This window comes from Galeopterus variegatus, unplaced genomic scaffold, assembly GCF_000696425.1.
Source record: "Galeopterus variegatus unplaced genomic scaffold, G_variegatus-3.0.2 Scaffold4945, whole genome shotgun sequence".
In the NCBI taxonomy this organism is placed as follows: Eukaryota; Metazoa; Chordata; class Mammalia; order Dermoptera; family Cynocephalidae; genus Galeopterus; species Galeopterus variegatus.
Window position 1 is genome coordinate 40,294 of NW_007731056.1, and position 5,909 is coordinate 46,202.

A 5,909-nucleotide genomic window follows, 5' to 3' on the forward strand; every position below is an offset into this window, starting at 1 on the left:
GATAGGACATATGTAACATTGATTTTTGTGGCTAGATTCATGCTAACTGGACTTGACTATATAATCTTGTGTAAGAGCTACTGACCCTCTGAAAAACTGCTTTGCATTTGTGCTTGTGTTCTGAATAAAATCCATAGTTTGGATTTCTTTACCCTTCAAAATGACCGTGATGGTCTCTATGGTTATATTTATTTATTTATTTTCATTTTCCCTTCCAGAATTTACACTGGCTGAAGAACTCTTTCTTTTTAAGAACTGACCTTCATTGTTACCATGGCTGAATCATTCTTAAAGCAACTTCAGTTTTACAGAGAGATTTTTATTTAATGTCTTTCCTGGCATTTTATAAGGTTAAAGAGGAACTTAACGATAACCTTCATGTACAGCAGGTACAGTCTGCAGTCATTGATATATAAGTGCAGATGAATGACTATGTTATTTCCACTCAAAAAAAGAGGTGAAAAAACGACAAATTCTATTGAAGCAAGTTTGAGCCAGATCAATGATCTCAGTGTGGTGATACCACACTGTAGGGGGCATTTCGGAAAAGTATACTGTATTTTGGGTTATTACAATGAAGATGAGAAGCACTTGCTTTTCATGAGAGAAGGCTAAAGATGCTGCATAGGCAGTGTGCAGGGCAGTCCTACCGACTAAGAATTGTCTCACATCCTACATGACTTTTAAATGTCCTGTTGGTTATTTATGTAAATAAAAAAAATTTTATATATAAGCCTAGAATCTAAACACATTTTACAATAAGCACAGTGTATTTTTGCATAGTTTTCCCTAAGGTAATTTTTATGGGAATGCTAGTCGTTGTAGCAAGATTTTATTTTGCTTTATCTGGAATTTAACCAAGATTTGTTTACAATTTTGTAAAATCATGTCCCTGACAGCAGTGTCACCTTGGTGGGGCAGGGGGGGTAGGTTTGAGTCATCCCATACAAGCAAGTCAATACACCTTTGTCAGTCTGGATTTGGAGCAGTCACATCTATGGAATTCTATATATAGATGAAAAAATCTCACTACTACATTTTATTTTCTTGTGTAGTCATGACTGAAAAGATAAATGCATATTATTTTATTTAAATTTATTTCATTTATATTTATTTTATAATAAAATCAGGTATTGATTTCCAGCAACTTTATTGAGTTATAATTGATACACAAAGAACTGCACATATTTAATGGTATGATTTGATGAGTTTGAACATATGCAAACACACTTGATACCATCACCACTGTTATGTTGGGTTTTATATTGTAAGGAAGAGATAGTACCAAAAATTTCATCTTAGGATAAAAAAGAGAGCATTACAAACATTTGTTATAAACAGGTTATTGATTGAATTCTAGAGAAAATAATTGACTTCTGACTTCTGAAACATGAGAGAAGGAAAACTGTAAAATCTTCTCTCTGGAGGATTTAGATGATGCTAATCTGGACAGTGGCTTCCCCATTCAACCATTATGAAAGCATTGACTGTTTACGTTGGAGAGATACAGACCAGTAATTCACCCCTTACCATTCCTGTCTGACTGATAAGACACAAAGGTCTGTTTCAAGATTGTTCTTAGCCTGAGAGTCCCTACCCAGATCCCTTACATCAGATCATAGCCAGGAGGAAATTGTTATTCTGATATAGTTAACAAACACATCAGAAGCAAAACTCAGCCCTGTTTACTCGTTCTCATATTGTTCCCTGAATTTTACCTATCCCTTATGTAGCCTGATAGCCCTGCTGCCATAGACAAGACAAAAATAAAGCCTTCCCCCCCCCCATAGATATACATTAAACTTCTTTTCCTCTCTGCCTGCACCCTGCCCCTCCCTCCAGAGGCTTCCAGGACCATATGCAAATGTGCTCTCTGGTGGTTGATAATCCTCATTTCTAACTACTTTTTGACATAGGCTCAGCTTTACACTGTACTCATTGAACTTTTATAGATCCAAAATGCACATAATAAAAAGTAACTAACTTTATAAGGTTGTGTCAGAATCCTGGCCAGAGGCAAGAAAGAAATATTTTTTTAAAAAAAGAAAAAGAAAGAAAGTCGCCCTACTGTATCAAGGAACTCCAGTGTGATAGTTTTATGCACAGACTCTAGACACAGAATTATTGAGTTCCAATACCAGCTCTGCCACTTACCAGCTCTTTGACCTTGGTTTAGTTATTTAACCTCTCTGGTTTAATTCTTATCTAAAATAGCGATAATATACCTACCACAAAGGATTGTGAGGATTAAATGAGTTAACTCATGCAAAGTGCTTAGAATTGCACCTTGCACAGAGTAAAGCATTCAATAAATATCAGTTATTGCTCCTAGAATTATGCTTCTGTTTTCAGTGCTATTCATCTATGCTTGACAAGACATTGACTTTCCCAGGTGTTCAAGTCAGAAAACAATCAAAATGCTCATCCTCAATTTCCTCTTTTTCTTCAAAAAAAGTACCCCTTTCTTTCTCCAAATCACAGGTGTGTAAAAATTAAAATGTTCTCCCATGATCTCATGTACTTAAAAATGTGTGATATGCTTCTTTCATTGTAAAATGTGAACAAAGAGGGGCTTTGGGCATGGCAGGCAGACGTAGTCCTATTTAGGGGCTTAGTCAGTAGATTAATTCTGACCCAAGTGTGTCCCTGGCTTTGTTTGCAAACCCAGTGACACTGCATAGAATTCATGTAACCTCACAGCATTTTTCTTTTTATTATTTTAAATATTTCTTCCTTCTTTGTTGGAGAATAAAATTTCAAATTCCCACTCACACTGTTACTCTGATACATCTAATACTTCTTCATCACTGTTCACAACACCAGTGATTACCACTTTGCCCAAACCTCAATTAATGTTTGATGATGACTATGATGTTGATGAAGCCAAAACAGAGGAGCCCTTGATTATTTTGTCTCTGCCACGGATTTTCAGGGTATACCTAAATAAGAACACTAGATCACTCATTTTAATTGAATTACCTTACCATCAGTAAAACTGACTCTTCCCTGAATTTACTAGAACTTTTTGTTTGAGGAGGCATAGCCTAAAGCTTATGAAGATATTAGCCTTGTCTGTTCTGTATAAATTAATACTACTAGGATCGCACTTACCCCAGTTATCTATTTGTTTAAAATATCTGACATGAGGATGTAAAAATTCAGTGAGATTTAATTCTTGTTCTCGATAGTTCACATTTCTTTATATTTACTTTTTATTTTTCATGGAATCACTTTGTGGTTTTTATTCTTGAATGATGTTAATGGCTAGATTCCAGTCAATTGGTTAAGACAGGGGTGTTCGATAACAGGTAAAAGTGAAGTCTTCAGGACCTGAAATCCTGCCTGCAGCAGTTTTTTTCTTGTCTCTTGGGATCCATTATAAGACAATAGCATTCCATTAAGTGTCTTATAATTGTGAAGTAACTAGAAATACACAAGTACGTGTTTGAAGGCTAAAATAAAACTTTTATTCATATAGACATAATTAGAATGATAAATTTTTATGTCTACCCAATTTCCTTGGGTGCATCTGCTATATTTCCCAATAGAAAAGAAAACACATTCTATGAAATCTGTCACGGGGTCCCCAAAGGACAGCCTGCTGCCTTCTTTAAAAGCATCAAACTTCAGAGAAGCTTGTACTGTTCATAGCTCAAAGGGTTCCTTGCTCAGAGACTAATGCCATTGCTGCTGAATATCTTTGTGATTTTCCTTCACAACAGTGGATTCAAAAGTACTAGAGAGGTCTCAGTAAATCAGCATTCTTTTATGATCAACTTTAATTAATCATTTGAGCAAGGCAATGTGCTCTACATACATCATATGGAAGAATTCATCACAGTGTCACTTGGTTATAATAAAAAATAATGCTTATTATTTAAAAAAAAAAACCTCTGTAAAACAGAGGAGGGAAAGATATTAAATAAGGCTGGATGGAGAAAAAGAAAAGAGATGGGTGGAAAGTAAACAGATGATAAAGACAGGGAGGTATTGTAATATTTAAATGCTAACAGTGTGTCTGTCTTTATTCTCTTATCATGCTTGACAGGGCAAATGAACAAGAGAGTGGGAAAAGGCATGGTATGTTAAATTATTATGGATAGGTCAGATAAGCAGTTTGTCTGATGTTTCCATCTCTGCTGGAAGGTTGGCTTAAAACTGTGTGACCTATTCTTCAGAGAGTCAAAGATAAACTGCAGCCATTGTGTAATTCCTCCCACTCTGATAGAGATAAATATGTTCATATTTTTCCCAGCTAATCCTCCTTGTTGGATGAAAACATAAGGCTGCATCCATATGACATATAAAGATTCAAGATATCTGGACAAGCATCTGGCCATCTGCAGCACTGTCTGCCCATTGGGTCATTGTATTATCAGGAGTCCTTTAGGATTAAAAGTGTAAGTTAATTCAAAAATAAATCCACAAACCTGGATCCTCTAAGGCAGTGATACTAATCTTCTGTTGTGCAAAAAAAAGTGGAATGGGCAAGTTTTTAAAGATGCCTATATTTGGGCACTATTGAAAGAAATTAAATCATTCTTCTCTGGGCACGGCATCTGTGCATCAGTATATTTTTTTAAGCTTCCCAAGTGATTCGAAAAGTGCAACAAGATTTGAGAACCATTGTTTTAAAGCTTTTGAAAATGATAAGTGTGTCAAAATCTTATCAGATTTCAACGAAATAGTAGATTTCCTAAATTTTACAGAGCAGTTTGAGGAGCTCAGAGATTGAGTAAAATATATGTGTGTTATAACAGACTAATAATGGGTAAGAAGATTGAATCGGTAATCAAAAACCACCCAACAAGGAAAAGCTCAGGACAAAGGCCTCTCTGTTGAATTCTACCAAACATCCAAAAAGACAATTAGTGATGACCTTTCCCAAACTCTTCCAAAAAATTGAAGATGATCTGACATTTCCACACTCATTTTACAAGGCCAGCATTACCCTGATGCCAAAGCCAGAAAAGGATACTATAAAAAAAGAAAACTACAGGTTGATATTCCTGATGAACATAGAAGAGAAATCCTCAATAAAATGATAGCAAACTGAATTCAACAGCACATTTGAAGGATGATGCATATTAAATCAAGTGGGATTTATTCCCTAGATGCAAGGATGGCTCAACATATTCCATAATGTTGATATACCACATTAACTGAAGGATAAAAGTCATATTATTATTTCAATAGATGCAGAAAAAAACACTTGACAAAATTCAACATCGTTTCATGATAAAAACGTTCAACAAATTAGGTATAAAACAAGCCAAGAGCATTTTTTTTTTTCAGTAAAAAGCTGAAAGATTTTTCCTAAGATCAAGAACGAGACAAGCATGCCCACTCTTACCACTTCTATTCAATATAGTCCTAGCCAGAGCAATTAGCAAGAAAAAGAAATAGAAGGGCTGCAAAGAAGAAGGGAAATACTGTCCCGTTTTGTAGATGACATGATCTTATATACAGATAACCTTAAATACTTCACCAAAAAGCTGTTAGAGCTAATAAATGGTTTCAGTAAAGGGGCAGGATACAAAATCAGCATACAAAAATCAGTTACATTTCTCTTCACTAACAAACTATCCAAAAAAAATAAATTTAGAAAACAGTCCCACTTATAATCATGTTTTTTTAAATTTTTAATTAATTATTTATTTATTTTTTTCTTAATTTTATTTTGTCGATATACAATGAGGTTGATTATTGTGGTCCATTACTGACACCCCCCTCCCTCCTCCATCTCCCCCCTCTCACTCAACAATGTCCTTTCTGTTTGCTTGTCCTATCAACTTCAAGGAGTTGTATTGTCAAGTCATCCCCCCCCCCTGGTTTTTTGGTATGGGCATGTGAATTTATTTATTTACTTTTAGCTCCCACCAATAAGTGAGAACATGTGGTATTTCTCT